Raw genomic sequence first — 22031 nt, 5'->3', positions numbered from 1 at the left:
TGTGGGCCAGCACTCGGAACTCGGCTATATACTGAGACATAGGTCTGTCTCCTTGGAAAAGGCGGCGGAGTTTGTGACCGGCTGCCTCCAAATTGTCCTCGATTCCCCAAGTCTCCTTGAGGTGGTCCAAGAAGTGTTGCGCTGATCTTAGGTGTGGAGAGGCTTGGTCGAACAGTGCCGTCGCCCAATTGGCCGCTGGCCCGTCTAGAAGACTGTAAACCCACGCCACTTTGATGTCTTCTTGGGGAAACTCGGCATCACGGGCCTCTAGATAAGCTTGACATTGGCGACGGAAGACATGAACCTTAGAAGCCTCTCCAGTAAACTTGGTAGGCAACGCCATGGCCGGGAGGCGGATTCCGCGCTCCCGCAAGCCCTTTATTTCTCCATCCTGGGCGTTGAGTCTGTCGCGGATGCGATCCACTTCGTCCTTGCTGATGGTGTAGCTCAGTGGCTGCCCACCGGGCACGGTTCCGGTAGACATTCTGGCCGAGGTTAATTGGTGCTTAGGGTGGCGGAGTCAAACTGTCACGACCCAGGCTACAGAGCACCAATAACCATACGCAGAGGCCAGATTCTATCTAATATCTTTATTAAGGAAATATATAAAGTTAGTAAAAGCAGATGTAAAAATTAGTCCAGAAGCAGACCTTTCAGGAAAGGTCAAAATTAGTCCAAAGAAACAATGTCCAATATGAAATATTAAGGTCCAAAGTTGTAATCCAATAACCGAAACACCCACTTTGCCAGGCAAAGTGAGGGGAGATGACAAGGTCCTTTAGTCCATAAACTTGAGCAAGGCTAGGAAATAACTTGATACTTGAAACAAGGCTTAAAACGTGAAACAAGGTAACTAGGAACAAGAACAAGGTCCGTGGAATAACTTGGTAAAATCCGTGGAACAAGGCAAGGATTGGTCCTGGGAAACAAGGCAAAGTCCGTAGATAAACAAAGGCTGGGAAGCAAGGCAAAGTCCGTGGGTAAACAGAGGCTGGGAAGCAAGGCGAAGGCTGGATAGCAAGGCAAGGCTTGAGCAGGAGCGAGGCTTGAATCGGAGCGCGCTGTCCAGACACAACTCGCTCCGTAGGCTGACGAATTGACTCCGCGAAGTTACTACGCGGGAAAACACCTATATAGAGTCTAACTTTCCCACCGAAGCAGTTCTCTGGGAATCAGAAACGAAAGCTAAACTCTGAGACCAGATGTTAAACTCCTTAAAGATTCTCACGAGAAGCAGTCTTAATTGGCTACATTCTTAGCTGCAATCCTCGCACTCCTGCGCGAAGCTGATTCCAAACTTCTCTGTTGTTTACAAAACTCCCGGCGCAAGAACACGGGAGAAGTAGGCTCTGGGCTTGTTTGACATACTTCTGGGAGACAACTTTCTTGCAGGTGCAAGGTTCCCAGATCTGCCTGGGAAAGATCTGGCTGAGAGGAATCCAGTTCAGACTGGGAAGGTAAAAAACCCAAGTTTTCGTCTTCATCAGGAATTACAATGTCCTGAGCAGGACTACAAGGCCCATGGGTCATCACAGAAGGGGACTCAGGGTGGATCACATTATACACATATAGGGCAAACATTCAGTGCCCATATACACATAGAACCGAGACAGAGACAGACAGACGCAGAGGCAATTTAACCTCCTCCTGAGGGGATGTTCGATTCTGGCCAGAGGGGGAGCAGCTGTTTCATTATCCACTCTGACAGCACTTCCTCATTCCAATGTCGTAAATTAGTTAAATTTGCCTCCTCGCTTTTTTTAAGTGGTACCTTATCTCCTACTTGATAGATGCAACTATCTTTTGGGTTGCTAGGTCAGCAACGAGCAGGGGCTATTTTTTATTTTTAATTGACGGGTGCTCACCTCGCCCCGGGCTGGCCTCGAACTCATGACCTCATGGTCAGAGTGATTTATTACAGCATGCTGCTCACCAGCCTGCGCCACAGCCCGGCCCCTCTCACGGTTTTCTTAAACATTGAGAGGCACAAGTTCAGGCTGTTCAGTAAAACTCTGCTGAAAATTTATAACGACTCTACTATGTTTGGGTTGATTTTTAAAGCTTTCTTCTGAGACAATCAGTATGGTGTACAGTATTTTTAGGGAGGGCATGATCATGAAGGAGAAAACTATAAATCACACACCTATCCCACTGTTTCTGACAGGCTTCTCTGGTACATAATCCAATTACACCTATACAATGTCATCGTTTCTGCCTAATGTCGTGTGGTTTGGATTTTCCAGTTTGGCAGTTCAGGAGTCTGTAGCATCAAATTTTGTTTAGCCCTGTGGATACAGAGGATGGATTCTTTGTGCACACTTAGGAATGTATTTGTTATGAGGAGCACATGGGCCAAATTTGGATCCTTACGAACCCCTGGAATGTTGGATTGGACACAGCTGAAGTAAGGAGAATCTGGCCAGTACATATCTGATAAACCAGTGAAAGGAAACACACAGAAAGCAAAGCTGTGTGTGCACACTGCTACAGATTAAGTTCCCATCCTCTCTAGTTCAAGAGCATCTCAAAAGATTGTACATCTGCATGAGAAGAGCAGCAGTGAGTTAGAATAAACATTATTCAGGAAGAGAGTCTGCTTTGAATACAGAAAATGCCAGAGTTGTGCCCATCCTCTCTAGGAAGATGGAACCTTTGATTCTCAAAGGCATGTGATATGAAGATCTTTTAATACGGTTTGCTGTGATTTGATGACCTATTATGATCTTTTAAACTCTTGTGTTTCCACCAAATGTACCTGTGGGGTGGTAGGATAGAGATAGAAGGGCTTCTTGAAGATCATAAAACCCAGTCAAGTTCATATAGAAGAATACAGACTTTCGGATAATACATGGTGTTATAGGCCATAAATCAAAATCCCAGGGCAGTCTCTCTCTCAGCATTTCACATCAGTGTCAGACCGCAGAAGGGGAGCAGAACAAGAATTCACAGCACAGTTTCCCAAGAAATAAAACAGTGATTCCCCCAATACAATGTTGGGTTCAGTGTCCTCCAGCACCCAACTCAAGACAGTCAATTCAGAAGAAATATCACAGCCAATAACATTGAAAGTCGTCATCTCCGAGTCGTACTTGCCTTGCTTTTCTCTCGGATTAGGCCATCCCATAGGGTGAGCAAGGCAATTTCTATTTCAAAATCGAGCCATTACTCCGTTCAAACAGTAATGGGAACATTTCATGCAGTGGGAACAGGCATTTGTGCTGAAGGTGCAGGATATATCAACGATGGAAATAAGAAGCTAATGAGCGGTCACATCACAGAGTTATCTGGCTTAGTGACTCAACCTCTAGGCAAGGAAACAGCTAAATAGAGATAAATCAGAGCGCTTTCTGAAAGACCCAAGTTCATGCACACCCAGATGGACAATTGGGTGAGTCATTATCTTAATTTACTGGGTGTTGATCCAGGCACAATTATGAAAACAGCAGAGCTCCTGGAAAAACAAACAAGGAGGCTCTTGGTGCTGAAGTGTTGGAGGGATGCATCCACTCAGCGGGTTCAAAGGGATCTTTAAGGTTTTGTTTTAAGGCCACTGCTGAGAATTGTGTGGCAGAATAAAGCTCTGGCTACCTGCTGAGTGGACATCCATTTTCTCGTTGCATGTGAAAAACCATAAATAGCAAGCCCAGATTCTGCTCATAATAGCCTCTTATATTTGTTGTTATTCTTGTATGCCTTTCAGTTGTTGTTTTGTGCCTTCAAGCTGTTTTGGATTTATGGCAACCCTATCATAGGCTTTTTTTGGTAAGATTTCTTTAGGCAAGGCTTGCTATTGCCTTCCTCTTGCACCGAGTGTCCCTTGCCATTACATCATATTGCCTTCAAGATGACTTTGACTTATGGTAGCCCTAACGTAAGATTTTCTTGGCACAATTTCTTTAGAGAAAGTTTTGCTATTGTGTGTATTTTAAGATGAGAGATTATGGTTTGTGTAAGATCACCCAATAGGTTCCCATATGTAAGTGAGAATTCAGACCATGGTCTCTTGAAGTCCTAGCCCAGTGCTCAACCATCATACCTCTTTGGCTCTCATCTCCAATTAGTATCTTCTATCTAATTAACTTCTGATTCCAGATTTCATTCTTATCTTCTAGTTTAGACTTGGATCTCATTTCCTCCTCATTGTGATTTGAGGCTGGCTTGCTAAAGGACTTCAAAAGTCACTTTTCCAGGCTCTGGGAAGGCCTAAGGCAAAAGGAACTTTTCCAGTCACTGTCTCATCCTCGCCTAAGTGAAGGATCATGTTATATTCCGGATCCTAAAATGGACTTTGCCTTTTTTGAGATGCAGCGTCTGATCGGTGACTCATATTTCAGTCTGCTCCTTGCTCAAATTTTCTCGGAAGTCCTGTTCTTTAGGAGCTTATCCCACATATTTTGCTTACGTGTTTGCCTTTCCCCTCTTTTCTTTTTTTATGTTTGTATGATGACAAGTCTGGATACCACACTGAGAGAACACTGTGTGAGCGCCTATTAGTTCATACATATTAATAGCAGGCACGAACATGCATATCCTTATGTCTGGTACGATTTTGTAATATGTTGTTATCGCAAAAAGTCACATGACATTTTCCGGAAAATATTTTCCCATCCAGTTTTTGTAGCAAATTCCAAAATTTACAGAAGAGTCATTTTTGTCTTTGTAAAGGTATTTTCCCTTGGCAGCTAAATGTATTTTCTGGGAAGGGTTTCCTGCGTCACGTTGTTTTAGCAATTTAAAAGGTGAAATTCTTTCTCTAAATAGCACATTTAGAGGAAGCTTAAAATGGCACACCTGGCGCAGAAGACTTTTGATAGCTTCTACATGTATATGCTTCCCTGCTTATATAAAATCATTAAGCAAGATGCCTGAAGTGAAAGATTTTAGCAAACGTCCTCCTGAGTTGATCCTGTTCGGTGATATTTGGCAAAGGCACTGGTTACACAGCATCAACCTTTTATTTCTAGGCACATTACACTTAATTAAGAAATCAGGAGGCCTTTTCGTATAGCAATATAGTTGTCTCTCCACATTTGATTATTTATGGATTTGATTTATTGTTCTCTGTAGGACTATGGGAGGATGCTTTTTGCAGACTTTAGTTCCACGTTCAACACAATCCTCACACACAGACTGGTGTCTAAACTTATCGATCTTGGACTGTCATATTCAGTCTGTTCCTGGATTATGGACTTCTTGTCTGGATGTTCCCAGAGGGTTAGAATAGGTCATCATACCTCTTCAGCTCTCTCACACACAATTGGGACGCCACAGGCCTGTGTGTTGCTTCCTCTGCCTTACACTTTCCACACATATAATTGCATCCACGTCCACCATAATAATATATGTACCAAATTTGCGGATGATACAACCGTGATGGGGCTTCTTATCTCTGAAGGGGATGAGTCTGCCTATTGGGATGAGTGGATTGGCTGCTGTCGTGGTGCAGAAACAATAATCTGCTTCTTAACATCAGTAAGACCAAGGAGTTTATAGTGGACTACAGGAAGAACAGACTAGAAATCCAGCCCTTGGTCATAAATGGAGACCAAGTGCTATGAGTGGCTAGTTTCAAGTTCCTGGGTGTCACTGTTAAGGAGAAACCAACCTCGGGCAGCATTAATATGGCAGCGTTAGTGAAGAGGGCCCAGCAGAGACTCCTAAGGAACCAACAACTAGAATGGCAAATGCTGGTGACTTTCTACCGCTTTGGACCGTGATTTCAAAGGAGAAAACACAACTCTAAACCACCAATATATAAAACAGGGAGTCATATTCCTAATGTGAATACCCTATAAAAGCCTCCGTTCATCCCTCTGTGCCACCTTGGGGCGATGTGTTTCGAATGGAGCTGCCTCTTGAATTCTTAAGTGACAGATGAGGCTTTGGTATGAACCTGGCCCTCGCTCCATTTGCTGCCCAGATCTGCATGACTGCAGCTTCCCAGGAGACCTGCAGCGAAGCCGGACTTTTAAACTAGTTCTCAAGACACAAATGTGGGAATGCGGAGGGCAGGGGCCTTTTTCCCAGGCTTTTCTACCAGTTTCACACATTTTTCTGTTTTTCTGATTATTAGATCTCAAGTGGATAAGTCTTACGGCCAAGCGAAGGGTGAGCAATGATGGGACTAGTAGGATTGAGAGTGTTGTGTGGCCCCATTCATGTTCTATTAGGCCAAGCATGGTCAAATTTGGTCCTCCAGGTATTTTGGACTTCAGCTCCCACAATTCCTAACAACTGGTAGCTTGCTTGCTTATTTATTTATTTATTACATCACTTCTACCCCGCCCTTCTCACCCATCAGGGGACTCAGGGCAGCTTACAATATAAACATACACATCAAAAAACAGTTTTCATCCAATTTAAAAATCCATCAAGATTAAAAATTACAATAAAATTAAGAATATACATTAAAATATACATAGTTATACATTTAAATATACATTTAAGGCGCTTTCCATGTCCAGGTGGGCTCTGTTAGTAGGTCATATATTCATATTTCATTTTTGCTTAGCTAAAACAGGCTAGAGCAGGGCCACTTAAACCTTTCCACTCATAACCCTTTTCTGCCTGAAAAATCTGACGTGATCAGGTATATAGATAGGTATGTATAATAGGCATAAGGATCAAACATTTACTGATAGTAAATCAACATTTGCAAGGCCTGCTAAACAAGCTGATTTCCTTTTTTTCTGGAGTACAGCTGAAGCATCTTCTGCAGAATCCACTGCAACCATTGCATGTTGTTACTAACAGATTTGTGAGAATGGGTGAGATTAAGAAACCTTTATGTGTTGACCCCAGCACTGAGCTCAAGGGGACCCCATTGGGGTTGGGACTCACAGTTTAAGAAGCAGTAGTCTATAGCAGTGTGTTTTCTTAATTGCAGTTTCTAGTGCATATGATATCGTGATGGCTTTAAAAGTGGATTAGGGTCATAATTGACTGGGAGGTGAGATAAACAATGTGAGTAATTAGCAGTATAGTCATCAAAAGAGCCAGGAAAGCCAAGCTAGGCAGAAGGAGGAGACAAGGAGTACAGTACTAATGTTTTAATTGATCATGTATTGCTGTCTGATGTATTTGTATGAATTTTATATGTTGTATGCCGCTTTGAAACCCACCCACGGGAGAAAAGTGGGATAGAAATGAAATGATGATGATGATGATGATGATGATGATGATGATGATGATGATGATGATGTTGTGGATGTGGTCTCTCCCCATATGAGGGGCTGACTTTTGCGGATAAACACATTTGTTTTAAATGTTTTATCGGCATCTAGAGGGAGGCACAACAATTGGATAAATTACTGAAGGGAAGGAGGCCTACCAGTAACTGCGGGTCATGATGGGCAAGTGGAACCTCCAAGTTCATGATCAGCGTGTATGAAGCCATTTCCATCTCATGGATATTCATTCATACATGACTCCGTTCCATCCCTTTTCATCATTAAATGCATGGGTTCTTCCAAAATCCTCATTGAATTATAGTTAGATTTAATGTAAGTGGACCTATATACCATAACAACATGAGATCCCATCTGATCTTGGAAGATAAGCAAGGTCAGCAGTGGTTACTACTAGGGAGGGAGGCCAACAAATATTAGTCAGGGGAAAGAACTGGTGAAACTACCTCTGAGTACTCATTGCCTGAGAAAACGATATGAAATTATACAATATAATATAATATACAATAATTTATAAATATATAATATATTGTATATACTTATAATATTCATAATAATATTATAATGTTATACAATATTATACTACTAACAATAATATAATATAATAACATTAATTATATATTATATATTAAATGTAATATTACTAATAATATTGCCATATAATGATACAGTACAATATAGTAATTTAATGCTTATATTGTGCTATGCTAATCATATATTGTATGTACATTTGATTTGTAAGCCGCTCTGAGTCCCCTCTGGGGTGAGAAGAGCGGGATATAAATGCAGTAAGTACAGTAGAGTCTCACTTATCCAAACCTCACTTATCCAAGTTTCTGGATTATCCAAGCCATTTTTGTAGTCAATGTTTTCAATATATAGTGATATTTTGGTGCTAAATTCTTAAATACAGTAATTGCAATATAACATTATTGTGTATTGAACTGCTTTTTCTGTCAAATTTGTTGTAAAACATTTTGTTTTGGTGCTTAATTTGTAAAATCATAACCTAATTTGATGTTTAATAGGCTTTTCCTTAATCCCTCCTTGTTATCCAAGATATTTGCTTATCCAAGCTTCTGCTGGCCCGTTTAGCTTGGATAAGTGAGACTCTACTGTAAGTAAGTAAATAAGTAAATAAATAAATAAATAATTGAAGGCACATACACATATAAGACCCGACCTTGGTCCCTTTTCTCCAAACATTGCAGTCTAGAACTTCCAAAGCATGGGAAAAGGTGCCTTTTTAGACTTCCGCTTAATCCCTTAACCAGCGTGGGAGTAGCAGTCCAAAGAAATAGCACTTGCTGTAGACTATATTTTGGAGGAATGGATTGACGTAATCCCATCTTGAGTCTTCCTTGTCGAAGGAAAGGCTATGAAATTCACGGGGTCACCATAAATTGACAGGTGAACGGGAAGTATGTACAGACACACACAATATAATAATAATAACTTTATTTTTATACCCCGCCTCTATCTCCCCAAAGGGGACTCAGGGCGGCTTACATGGGGCCAAGACCGAATAAAAACAATAGCAATATAAAACACAACAATAGACAAAAAACATGCACAATTATAAAAATTTAAACATTAGCCAGTAAAAACAAATGACAAGAGCTAATAAAAACATGGATTAAAATGGAGAGGTTGTAAAAGTAGACTGGGTAAGGTGCACCATATAAATATTGTAAACACGAGGTGACTGATAAAGTGCTGCAAATTCTTGGAAGTGCAAATTGGAATGGGAATAGACCCTGTGTCTTTATCAAGTTGACATAGGTAAAAAGTGTAAACCGATACAGGAATGGTCACAGATACAGATTGCTATGGGGATGAGCAATCTTTAAAGAGTAAAGAGCCAGGTTTTCAAGCTCTTTCTGAATGCTACCAGGGTGGGGGCTTGCCTGATTTCCCTGGGGAGCGAGTTCCAGAGCCGGGGGGGCCACCACGGAGAAGGCCCTCTCTCTCGTCCCCACCAACCGCACTTGTGACGGAGATGGGAGCGAGAGGAGGGCCTCCCCCGACGAACGAAGAGATCGTGCAGGTTCGTGGGGGAGAGGCGATCACTAAGGTAGGAGGGTCCCAAACCGTTCAGGGCTTTGTAGGTGATCACTTACACCTTGAATTGGGTCCGGAAGGTGAACGGCAGCCAGTGGAGCTCCTTAAGCAGGAGGGTTGACCGCTCCCTATAATTTGCTCCAGTTAGAAGCAAGGCTGCCGAATGTTGGACTAGTTGGAGTTTCCGGGCCGTCTTCAAGGGCAGCCCCACGTAGAGTGCATTGCAATAATCCAGTCTAGAGGTAACTAAGGCATGGACCACCATGGCCAGATCAGACTTCACGAGGTAAGGTCGCAGTTATAACTAAGGCATGGATGATGGTTGCTGATTGAGTCAACTCAAAAGCCATGACCTAATAGGATTGTGCAGAAACACATCCTTTATAGCAGGCATAGGCGCAAACTCCGGCCTTCCAGGTGTTTTGGACTCCAACTAGCACAATTCCTAACAGCCTGCTGGCTGTTAGGAATTGTGAGAGTTGAAGCCCAAAACACCTGGAGGGCCCAAGTTTGCCCATGCCTGCTTTATAGGTTTTCCTCCTCTTAACCTCCAGCCTTAAGTGCAGTGGATGGTTTTCATAGTAATTTTTGGTCTCTTGGCTTGTGTGCCAGGGTACATTCCCTTTTCACAGGAGACAAAGACAGGCCTCAGATGCTCTCAGATGCTTCCCAGACTCTCCTGACGAACATGGAACTTCCATTCCAGAGAGAGCGGCATTCCTTGGAGGAAGGCTTGACGTGGGTCACAGCCATAGGAATGCAGGACATTTGAAATCCTGTGCTTCTGAGCAGCACCAGAGTCCATAAAGTGTGTCAGCTGCCAAACAGAATGGCAAGGGAGCATGTCATTTCCAGCATCGTCTCTGGGCTTACAGGAACAAACTGTTCTGATAGCACTGTGTAACATAATTTTTGTTCCTGGGTTATAAATGCCATTTCCTCATTGGTTCTATTATAAAAACATGGGGAAAGTTTATTAAACTGCAAACACTTTGTTTTTGTGATCTGCACAAAAGGTTTAAAAATGGCACATTGAAAGGTTTAAAATGGCAGCCACAAAAACAAAGTTTCTGGAGTATAACTACAGTAGAGGTTCGCTTATCCAACCTTCACTTATCCAATGTTCTGTATTATCCAATGCAGTTTGCCTTTTAATAATCAATGTTTTTATAGTCAATGTTTTGGATACACTGCAATGTTTTGGTGCTAAATTTGTAAATACAGTAATTACTACATAATGTTACCTAGTGTTGAACTGCTTCTTCTGTCTATTTGTTGTAAAACATGATGTTTTGGTGCTTAATTTGTAAAATCATAACGTAATTTAATGTTTAATAGGCTTTTCTTTAATCCCTCCTTATTATCCAACATTTTCACTTATCCAACGTTCTGCCAGCCCGTTTATGTTGGATAAGCGAGACTCTACTGTACTTGCAAAGTTAAACAGGAAATAATACTTTCAAACCAGGAACAGAACATTTTTCAAATTTTGTTACATAGTTTTAGTTGGAGTGTTTTGAATTGAGCTGCTGCTACAGCAAAGGTGGGAATTGAGTGGAAGTGATGAACTGTTTTCTAACCAATTATGGATCCATTTTATGGTGTTTCCATCTTTTCTATATTTAGTCAATTTGGTAATCAAAATATCCTGGGGGATCACATCAAATACTTTGCTGAAATCCAGATAAATGGCATCTACAGAATTCTCACTATCTACTGAACTAGTGACCATTTTATCCGCTGAGCAAATTGGGTCTTTGGACCATAATAAAGATGGATAATGATGATAATGACCATATATATATTTTTCAAAAAGATAAAGCTTAATTTGGAAGGATTTGTTCTCCTATGAATCCCTCTGTTGTCATCACATTACTTGCAAACAGACTCCTATCTAGCCAGTTCTAATATTTTCCCTGGTATTGAGGTCAGACTAAAGTTTCCTGGATCTTGTTCTTTGCCTTTTTTGAGGAGGGAAAATGTTTGCTCGTTTCCAGTCCTCTCTGTGATTTTTTTAAAAGTGATTCTGTGAGTCTGTCATCAAGTTCCTTTAGTACTCTGGGATACAGTTCAGAAGTGCCTTCGTCACTCTCTTGCTTCTAATATATTTGAGAAAACCCTTTGTCTGAGCCAGTGAAACACACAAAGTTATAAAAATATCCCAAGGACATTTGTAATAAATTTCTCATACATACTTCAAAGAAAAGCTGATTTAGCTACAGCTCTGACCTCCTTTCCTCAGAGTAAAATTTAATGAAGACATAGGATCTGCTTCTAATTAACCATGAATTAAATTGTGCTTTCCTTCTGACGGCGTAAACATGACTGTGTTTGGGAGCAGTGCGCTGATCTGAGATACAGCAGAACGTCATTTGTGATAATGATGGGTTTCAAGAATAAGTAAGGCATTCTCCCCAGGGTTTTTAAAAAACAGTTCTATTGCCATCAGTAAGGTGCTATAAACTAGCAGGCATTACCCCTGCTGATGTGTGACAGGAAGTTGCTGTTAACTGCGAGAGAAATAAGATTGAACACTGTGAAAGCCACCCTCTGCATGGCTAGCAGCCTCTTCCCAGTAGACTTAAATCAAGGAAAAGCTTCATGGGAACCACCACTCCTCTTTATGTTCCCCCAGCAACAGCAAGAGTATCTCTGTGGGCAGTAAAATCAGGCATTCCCAACTGGATGGCCCCCCACGAGGGTCTTCACCAGGGGCAAACCAAGAATGGGCAACAGATTCAGAAGTGGTGTTGGGAGGTCAAAAGACAGCCTGGCAAAATGGGAGTACCTAGAAGAATCCTCCACCTTGTGTGACTGTGGAGCAGAACAAACAACTCCTCCACATATGTATCTTTGCCCACAATGCCCTACCTCATGCACAGAGGAAGAACTGTTTAAAGCTACAGACAATGCAGTTGCTGTTGCCCGTTTTTGGTCTAAAATTACTTAGCCGCTTGTGATCCCTCTATTTTATCGGTTTTATACTTATTTATGCAATGCTTTTGACACAAAATAAATGCAGGTGTTACTTGACCATCAGGAATGACACACCGAACATTTATTTTTATTTGTTTGCATACATTGGTTCTGATTTTTAGCTATTTTCTCCATAAGAAAGTTCAAGTAAGGATCTTCTTGAGACCTATTCTGCTCAAAATGTTAACTCTTTCTGTCTTTTAACTCCTTGAAACTGACCTTGACTTTATTTCTGAACCATGAATGAAACATCCAGCCTGGATCTGCCTTGTAAATACCAGTCTTCTGAGACAGCAGTACAGTTGGATTTAACTGAATCAGTGGGATTTATATTAACTTACCATTGAGTGGTTAACTACCTTGATTGGGTTTAGCAATTGGACTTAAGCTTAGTACCGTTTATCTTATGAAAACACAATTTCTGCACCAAAAGCCATTTTTGTGCACTGGGAAGGCTGTTTTCTGTTGCACTGAAGCATGTGAGCTTTGTTTGTTGTCAATCCGTTTTTATTGTCTTTTCCACATTCACCATCTCGTTTACATGCTCCATACATTCCAACGCTTCATCACACCTTAATCCCATCCCTCCCCTCCTCGTTCCCAACACATGTGTTTTGTTTGTTTATGTATTTATTTGCACAGACTAGGTCTTGAGTTGCAAAGGCTCTGAACCATCTAGAATTGTCTTCGGGATTTCCTGGCACATTACACACTTTGCCCACCCTTGAATATACATCACACTCCTCTTGACTGTTTGTTTTAATATCATTCCAACGTGGAACTCGGGAGCCGTGGAGTCCTCTCGACGACGGTCAAGATGCAAAGCAAAGTGAATCATTGCCTGTGTTTCAGCCTTGACCTGGCCTTAGACCAAGTGAATCCCAGCAGGCCATTTCCAGGATTGTAAAGTTTCAGAGAGCCATGAAATTCTGTCAAGGCCTGAGGGCTCAACACCCTCCGGCGTCATACCTTGCTCTAAAAATAATGCCATGCGGCACATTCTTCCAAGCTCTGGCTGCCGCTCTGCCCACTTGAAAGAGCTGAGGTTCTGGGTCCATTTCCCACAGAGGAAGGAGCCTGGAATAGATCTGGGTGGAAACCGGTAGTTCGAGGCAGCCTTTAGCGTAAATGGAAGTGCATTCATTTAGAATAGAATCATGGGATCCTAGAGTTGGAAGACACCCCACGGGCATCCAGTCCAAACCTCTGGCATCCAGGACCAATACAATCCAAGCCCTCCCAACAGATAGCCATCCACCCTCAGTTTCAAAACCTCCAAAGAACAAGACTCCACCATGCTCTGAGACAGAAGTATATTTCACTCTTTCTAATGTTTTGGTGGAATCTCTTTTCTGGCAGTTTCAATCCATTGCTCCATTGTGTCCCAGTCTCCAGAGGAGCAGAAAACAAGCCTTGCCCCCTCCTCAGTATTTAAACATACCTATTGTGCCCCCTCTTCATGTTTTCTTCTTCATTGCAATGCAGTTTCCAGACTTTGGTTACTTCTCTTCATGTTTCCTGGAAAGCATGGGCCCAGCTGGGGCTTCTGGGAGATATAGTCCAAAAGGTACCAGATTGGAGGAGAATGGTTTTGTGGATTCTGTATGGCAGGAGTTGTTCTGTGGCTCCAAGGATGCTGTATGGCAGGGGTTGTTTTGTGGCTCCAAGGATTCTGTATGGCAGGGGTTGCTTTGTGGCTCCAAGGATTCTGTATGGCAGGGGTTGTTTTGTGGCTCTAAGGATTCTGTATAGCAGGGGTTGTTTTGTGGCTCCAAGGATTCTGTATGGCAGGGGTTGCTTTGTGGCTCCAAGGATTCTGTATGGCAGGGGTTGTTTTGTGACTCCAAGGATTCTGTATGGCAGGGGTTGTTTTGTGGCTCCAAGGATTCTGTATGGCAGAGGTGGTTTTGTGGCTCCAAGGATTCTGTATAGCAGGGGTTGTTTTGTGGCTCCAAGGATTCTGTATGGCAGAGGTGGTTTTGTGACTCCAAGGATTCTGTATGGCAGAGGTGGTTTTGTGACTCCAAGGATTCTGTATGGCAGAGGTGGTTTTGTGGCTCCAAGGATTCTGTATGGCAGGGGTTGTTTTGTGGCTCCAAAGATTCTGTATAGCAGGGGTTGCCTTTTGGCTCCAAGGATTCTGTATGGCAGGGGTTGTTCTGTGGCTCCAAGGATTCTGTATGGCAGGGGTTGTTTCGAGGCTTCAGGCTCTCCCAAAATGCTAGGCAAAGACCACTCAAATCATCTGTCAGCTTCAACAGTTTTGCCCCAATGTTCCCACAATGTTCGAGACTATATTATTGGTTTAGCTCTCTGTCCCACACTTGTTGAGTGTTATCCAAACCAGGCATGGGCAAACTTGGGTCCTCCAGGTGTTTTGGACTTCAACTCCCACCATTCCTAACAGCCGATAGGCTGTTAGGAATTGTGGGAGTTGAAGTCCAAAACACCTGGAGGACCCAAGTTTGCCCATGCCTCGTTTAAACGCTCCCCAAGGTAACTTTCGTACCGTGTGTGTTTACTCAGAAGTTAAATCTACTCTCTTTCATGATGTTTGTTCCAACTCAGCCTGTTGAGAATTGTAGTCTCAGGCGAATTATTGTGCTAGTTTTGTCCAAATACTGCATATCAAATAATTACAACAAGGGAGAGAAGCAGAGGACTACACCTCGTGCTACCTAGGTACATCTTATCTTAGTAATTACCATTTCAATAGGCGGAAATATGAAAATGGAAATGGTGCATTTTGTCATAATCAAAAGAAGTTATTGCTTAGACAAGCTATTTCAGTCATCATGTCAAAGGCTAATAATATATTGGTATCTGGCTCCACTTAGGTGAAGCTTTGAAGATTAAACTTTACAGAATGTCTTGTATAAAAGCCTTCATTTTGAGTGAATAAATCCTCCTTTTGAAAAGCATTTGACTCACCTAAATAGTGGTTTTTTCCCCACTATTTTCTCCTCTATTTTTAATTTTTGTGTGCGTTGAAAAACATAAAATGTAATCAGTTCCCTCCCTGACACAGAGAAGGCTTTTATATCATTAGATGTAAGCAAGAGGGAGTAAAGCTTCCTTTGGAATAAATATATCCTGAATCATAAGAATAACATCTAATTTAGTACAGCCTGCAGGCTTTCAAACAACTAGTACTGAGCTATTGAATTCATATGTCATCCAAAATCAGTACTGCATGGGTTGGGAAGCTTTATGACAGTTTTCTTATGCAACCATCAGACGCTCTTTTTAAAATCGTTAGCATCAATTTGAGAAAGGGAGAGTGCGAGAATTAACGTTTTAAGGATTTCCCCAATCAGATCTCTCTTCCAACTCTATTGGATTTTCAGTTGGAGAAATGTTACTCATCTGTGTTGTGTGGAAGAGAGAGAGCTATTTAATCTGGACGTTGTTAAAAATAAGCCTCATCCATTGTTTAGTTAACTCGCTTGTTTGCAAATCGCCTGCTGTGATGCTTCTGCCAAAGAGAGCACGGGGAGATTGTGAATAAATAAGTGCTGTGCGGAGGAGTCCCAAGTATCTGCCTGCGGAAAAGGCTGCCTGCTGTGCATTTGCCTGAATCACTGCCGTCCTGCAATTTCCTCTCTCTAGTTTGCCCTTCTTTTAAAGGAAATCGACGAGGCTCTAGGAATCATGCACAGCATTGAGAAATCAGCACAGGAGAGTTTCTCTTCATCAGATCTTGGGAGATATTAATTTAGATGTGATGATGGAGGTGGTGATGCCTGGCTTGACAACAGTCCATGTGAAAGCGATCTTGAGGTTGAACATGAGCCAACAGTAGTGTGATGCAGCAGCTGAAAAAGCCAATAGGATTTTGGGCTGCGTCAAAAGAAGTATAGTGTCCAGATCGAGGGAAGTCATGGTGCGTCTCTATTCTGCTTTGGTCAGACCTCTTTACCTGGAATACTGTCTCCAATTCTGGGCACCACAGTTCAAAAGAGTTATTGACAAGCTGGAAAGTGACCAAAATGATCAAAGGTCTGGAGACCATGACTCCCTGTGAGGAGCGTCCTAAAGAACTGGGTAGGTTTAGCCTCCAGGAGAGAAGGTTGAGAGGAGACATGGTAACCATGTATATATACAGTAGAGTCTCACTTATCCAAGCCTCACTTATCCAAGCCTCTGGATAATCCAAGCCATTTTTGTAGTCAGATGGCGTAGTGGACTAAGTGACTTGAAGGTTGGGTTGCTGACCTGAAAGCTGCCAGGTTCGAATCCCACCTGGGGAGAGTGTGGATGAGCTCTCTCTATCAGCTCCAGCTCCATGCGGGGACATGAGAGAAGCCTCCCACAAGGATGGTTATTGACTCTTAGATCATCGGGGGAGGCCCTGCTCTCGGTCCCACCAGCCTCGCAGGTAAGGCTGGTGGGAACGAGGGACAGGGCCTTCTCGGTGGTGGCTCCTCAGCTGTGGAACACCCTCCCCAGCAACATACGGCAGATACCAACTCTCCTAGGCTTCAGGAAAGCCTTAAAGACATGGCTGTGCACACAAGCTTTTAATGAATAAGAACATGGACTTTACATGACCTGTACGAAGACTTGAGGATTCTGGATGAATGGATTTTAATCTTGGACATTCTTAAAATTTTATATAATGTGATTTTATTTTGTAATGGTACCTGTTTTATATGAACTTTTGTTTTGTAGATTGTTTTATATGAATTGTTGTTTTTACATTGTTTTTAGGCATTGAATTTTTGCCTATTTACTGTAAGCCGCTTTGAGTCTCCTTGGAGAGAAAGGCGGGGTAAAAGTGATGTAAATAAATAAATAAATAAATAAATAAATAAATAAATAAATGGTAAAAACATCAAAACATCCGGGCGTCCCCTGGGCAACGTCCTTGCAGACAGCCAATTTTCTCACTCCAGAAGCAACTCCGGTTGCTCCTGACACGGAAAAAAAAAAGTCAATGTTTTCAATATATCATGATATTTTGCTGCTAAATTCGTAAATACAGTAATTACAACATAACATTACTGTATATTGAACTGCTTTTTCTGTCAAATTTGTTGTTAAACATGATGTTTTGGTGCTTAATTTGTAAAATCATAACCTAATTTGATGTTTAATAGGATTTTCCTTAATCCCTCCTTATTATCCAAGATATTCGCTTATACAAGCTTCTGCTGGCCCGATTAGCTTGGATAAGTGAGACTCTACTGTATGTGAAAGAGTGTCATAAGGAAGAGGGAACAGGCTTATTTATTTATTTTATTACAGTATTTCTACCCCGCCCTTCTCACCCAATAAGGGGGTCTCAGGGCAGCTTACAAATATGAAACACATATAGAAAAATTACAATAACATTTCAATTCAATTTAAAATTAAGTTACATTAAAACATTCATAGAATACACATATAAATATACATTTAGGTGCATTTCGAGTCCGAACTGGGTCTGTAATTATATCCTGAGACATATAGTTATTTTTGATGCTGCTAGGTGGTGGCGCAGTGTGTTAAAGCGCTGAGCTGCTGAACTTGCAGACTGAAAGGTCCCAGGTTCAAATCTCGGGAGCGGAATGAGCACCCGCTGTTAGCCCCAGCTCCTGCCAACCTAGCAGTTTGAAAACATGCAAATATGAGTAGATAAATAGGTACCGCTCCGACAGGAAGGTAACGCCGCTCCATGCAGTCATGCCAGCCACATGACCCTGGAGGTGTCTACGGACAACGCCGGCTCTTCGGCTTAGAAATGGAGACGACCACCAACCCCCAGAGTCGGTCACAACTGGACTTAACGTCAAGGGAAAACCTTTACCTTTACCTTACTATTGTTCAAAGGCCTGGTCCCACAGCCAAGTCTTAACTCTTTTACAGTGGATAGGAGAGAGGGAGCCTGCCTGATTTCACTTCAAAGGGCCTGTTTTCTGCTGCCCTGGAAACTAGGACTCAGTGGAACCATGGGTTTAAATGACAGGAAAGGAGATTCCACCTGAACATCAGGAAGAACTTCCAGACCGTAAGAAGAGCTGTTTAGCAGTCGAGCTCTCTGCCTCGGAATGTGTTGGAAGCTCGCTCCTTGGAAACTTTTAAACAGAGGCTGGATGGTCATCTGTCAGTGATACTTTGATTGTGTTTTTCCTGCATGGCAGGGGGTTGGACTAGATGGCCCATGTGATCTCTTCCAACTTGTGCTAAGAAAACCCTTTCATAGGTTCGCCTTAAAGGTAAAGGTTTCCCCTGACATTAAGTCCAGTCGTGACCGATTCTGGGGGTTGGTGCTCATCTCCATTTCTAAGCCAAAGAGCCGGCGTTGTCCGTAGACATCTCCAAGGTCATGTGGCATGACTGCATGGAGCACCTTACGGTTACCATATGTTGGAAATGCTCATTGATCCATGGCAATTTTGCTGCTGTTTTGTTTTATTGAAACTGTGTTTTTAACTGTTATGTTACTTTTATTCTTTTTATTTTATCTATGTTTTGTTTTGATGGATCATTTGTATTGGTCTCTAGGGGCATTGGCCCCATGTGTAAGCCGCCCCGAGTCCCATTTGGGAGATGGTGGCGGGGTATAAAAATAAAGTTATTATAAAGTTATTATAGAAGGCACACAACAACCAGGTGTATCTTAATGGAGATGTGATATGTACTCAAGGTAGGCATGGGCAAACTTTGGTCTTCCAGGTGTTTTGGACTTCAACTCCTACAATTCCAGTTGTCAGTTGCCAACCCTGGATGGCGAAGTGCTATGCCCGTCTTTACTGGTAAAGAGTCTGGGAGTCCTCTTGGACCCTTCACTGACGATGGAGGCCCAGGTCTCCGCCGTTAGCAAAACTGCCTTTTTCATCTTCGGCAGGCTAGACGGCTGGGCCCCGATCTGTCTAGGGACAACCTGGCTACGGTGATCCAGGCTACGGTCATCTCGAGACTGGATTACTGTAACGCCCTTTACATTTGCCTTCCTGTGTCGGTGATCCGGAAGCTCAAATTGGTGCAAAATGCAGCTGCCCGGCTCCTTGCGGGAGTCCCGATAAGATGCCACATAACACCAATCTTACGGCAGCTGCACTGGTTACCAATTGAGCTTTCAAAGTGATGGTGCTTACCTTCAAGGCCTTACATGGTCTAGGGCCGATGTACCTGAGGGACCGCCTCACTCCCTACAAACCCCAGAGATCCCTCCGTTCTGAGGACCAAGACCTATTGGAAGTCCCCAGTTTTAAGACCTTGTGTCTAACAACAACCAGGCGCAGAGCCTTTTCAGTAGTGGCGCCATCCCTTTGGAACACCTTGCCACCTGAAGTTCGTGCCTTGCGGGACTTGTTGGCCTTCCGCAGGGCATATAAGACACATCTGTTTCGACAGGCTTTTGAGTTCTGTTGTTGATGTTTTAATAGGTGCTTTTAGGATGTTTTTAAGATGTTTTTAAATTGTTGATTTTAGCCAGTTCTTGTAAGCCGCTCCGAGCCCTAGGGGAGTGGCGGCATATAACTAACATCCAAATCCAAAACACCTGGAGAGCCAAAGTTTGCCCATGCCTGCCTTGAAGTGTTAATGTCCGCTTGGTGCCGGGCACCTTGCCGTCGGGTGCCACTCCGCAGCCTGTGCTGCTGATGAATGGCTTCCATGTGCCGTCAGGGACCCAGCCGGCTGTCTTTGCCCCGTTGTACACAGAGGCCTTTGGCTGTCAGACTGCAGACGCCAGTGCGAACATTAGCAGATCTGCGGAATGTCTCCCCTCTTTGTCCAGGACCTTCTGTTTCTCTGAAGATTTGATTACTGTGTGAAGTCCGGATCGTGGCCCATGTGGGCTAGCAACTTTTTTGAAGTGCAAAGTTTATATAGCAACTGTCAAGGAGATATAAACAGCTTGAGCCCACCAAATCTTTGGAGCCACAGGAATGATGTGGCAGCACCCCAAGAGAAAAGCAACCTGGCTTTTAATCTTTCATCATCCTTGCTGCCGTGCCTTTTACTTTCTTCTTCACTGGGAATGTTCCCTTTTTGCTGTGTAGTGTTGAAAGATGCTTAAGCCAAACACTTCCTGCTTTGTCAAATGATTTCTGGGCTGTATGTGTTCCTTGTGTGTGGACTCTTGTACTGACGGAAGAAATTGGCACCCAGAGAACCTCGGTTCTTGGGAGGAATCTTCAATTTTTCCTCCTTCGGCTGGTATGCTGCTTCTAGGGTCAACTCAAGGTGGGATTTCCTTCTCCAACTTAGCTGTGCTGCTGTCTGGGGCAAAAGGAGCCATAGCCCAACACATCTTTGAGGCACCAAGATGGACTGAATTTGGAAGTTAAATTTAATTTAAAGCAACATCGTTTCATTTGTGTGCATTCTGTATTTTTCTGAATTATTGCTTAGCACCCCGAGGTCTTGGGAAGTACAGGAATCAGATGATGTCATTCTCATGACTTTTGTATGAGTCTTGGAAGGGAATCTAGACACAGTTGTATATATTCCATCTGTTGCAGCAGCCTGTATCTTTCCTTGCCTCTTCCTTAAAAAAAGTTAGAGTGCATATTAGCATTTTTTTAGATATCTAAAAATGAAACATCTGAATCCTGAATTACACAGTAGACACCAACAATGTTGTGAGTAGTTAAGGCTTGGCGTGAGGAACTTGAAATACTGGGCTCCTTCCTAAAGAGGTTGGCTGCCTACCTACCATCCTTTCATAGGCAGGTAAAGACCTCTCTTTTTGGGACTCAATGGAGAAAAGGCCTTTTAGAACATGCTCTATTGCTTATTTCCTGTTTTCCTTTGTGATTGCCTCCTTTTAGATGTTTTTAAAAATACTTTTATTCGTTAAATCATATTTTTGCACAATACAAATTTTACAGCCTATGTAAATCACCTTGAGTCCCAGACTGGAAAAAAGATAGAAAGGGGATGAAGACAACATCAAGACAGCCATAATCTTACAATAACCGGAGAGCCACAAGCTCCATAATCTGGAGCGAGACAAAATTGGCTTGGAAAGGGGCAATTTGCACAAGAGAAAATTGATCCCTAGAAGATGCAGAGCTGAATAATGATAATGCTTTATTAATCCTTTCTCCATGTGTTGTTGAAGGCTTTCATGTCCGGAATCACAAGATGGTTGTGTGTTTTCCAGGCTGTATGGCCATGTTTCAGAGGTTGTGAGGATGCCTGCCATAGATGTGGGCGAAATGTCAGGAGAGAATACTTCTGGAACATGGCCATACAGCCCGAAAAACACACAATGCATTAGTATGAACAAATAAAAATACAAAGAAATTTGCCATATTAGTGCATTTTAAAATAATCAGGAATGTGTGTCATCATTATTATTTGTAATAAATTGCACTTTTGCTTTATGAAGAGTTTAGTCCAGGGCATATATACCTAGGTGGATAGATGGTGCTCAGATGTATGACTTTTAGTGTTTAGAGGCAATCTTTTAAATGTAACATAGGCATTTCCTTTCAGATCTCCTTTAATGCAGGCACAATAGTTGGCTCTTTTATTTTACTAAGCAATCAGGGACACGAGGGAAAATGTTGACATGATTTAGTCCATCTCATAGAAGACAAGAAAGGCTACAAGTTACAGAGACTGGATGGATCTTTAAAGATAATTGTCGCACAATCCCAGGCATCCTAGGCTGTTTCTTTCTCTTCCGCCCCCATAGGATTGCATTTTCCTCTTGAAAACCTTTTGAAGATATCGAACCCTGAAATGAGGCCGAGAAGATGGTGAGGCCAGTCATCAGAGCACTGAGACCCTTTGCGAATCTTCTCCTACCCCAGAGATTTTCCTGATTTCCCAGTGCAGTGAAGTGTGTGTGTGCGTGTAGGCAGCTTCCTT

General features: G+C 42.5%; 1 protein-coding gene across 1 annotated transcript in view; it reads left to right on the top strand.

Moving 5' to 3' along the window:
• The window catches only part of psmd1 (proteasome 26S subunit, non-ATPase 1), a 134605-nt gene that overhangs the window by 84789 nt on the left and 27785 nt on the right, over positions 1–22031 (top strand). The gene's annotated exons all lie outside the window — the stretch shown is intronic.

The sequence above is a fragment of the Anolis carolinensis genome, chromosome 3, assembly GCF_035594765.1.
Source record: "Anolis carolinensis isolate JA03-04 chromosome 3, rAnoCar3.1.pri, whole genome shotgun sequence".
Classification (NCBI taxonomy): Eukaryota; Metazoa; Chordata; class Lepidosauria; order Squamata; family Dactyloidae; genus Anolis; species Anolis carolinensis.
Note: the sequence above shows the minus strand (reverse complement) of the source record. Positions and strands in the feature narration are given on the sequence as shown.